The 479-nt window shown below is 44.1% G+C and overlaps 1 non-coding gene across 1 annotated transcript; it reads right to left on the bottom strand.

Moving 5' to 3' along the window:
- Position 1: 1 nt before the first annotated feature.
- On the bottom strand, positions 2 to 75 carry trnan-guu. The gene has a single exon. It is a non-coding gene; the product is annotated as a tRNA-Asn (tRNA).
- Between the last annotated feature and the right edge of the window lie 404 nt (positions 76 to 479).

Below are 479 nucleotides of genomic sequence, written 5' to 3'. Positions count from 1 at the left end.
ACGTCCCTGGGTGGGCTTGAACCACCAACCTTTCGGTTAACAGCCGAACGCGCTAACCGATTGCGCCACAGAGACATATCTCACCTTTGGAGGGGGAGGGGCTTCATTCTACAAGCCCCACCCACTTGCATTTCCTATCGACCTCAAGATGTTGGGTTGACAGTATAGGCCCGAAACATCTGTCAGTTAATTTTCCTGCTTTGAGTAAAGGAAAATTTCACTGATAAGGGGCTTCAGAAGCTGAAGAGTCATTAGGTTTTTTTTTTTTAAATACTTGTTCAGTTAGACTTCCACTATGAATCTACTTCAATTGCACACAAGGAGGAATGACTTCTGATGATGCATCCCAGTCATTTTGTCAGTAGTTTCTCAAACCTTTGAACCTGGTAATGACATCAATAAGTCCTTGGTTAATACTTAGTTAAGGTTTAAACGTCCCTGGGTGGGCTTGAACCACCAACCTTTCGGTTAACAGCCGA

This window comes from Plectropomus leopardus, unplaced genomic scaffold (genome assembly GCF_008729295.1).
Source record: "Plectropomus leopardus isolate mb unplaced genomic scaffold, YSFRI_Pleo_2.0 unplaced_scaffold57765, whole genome shotgun sequence".
Lineage (NCBI taxonomy): Eukaryota > Metazoa > Chordata > Actinopteri > Perciformes > Serranidae > Plectropomus > Plectropomus leopardus.
Note: the sequence above shows the minus strand (reverse complement) of the source record. Positions and strands in the feature narration are given on the sequence as shown.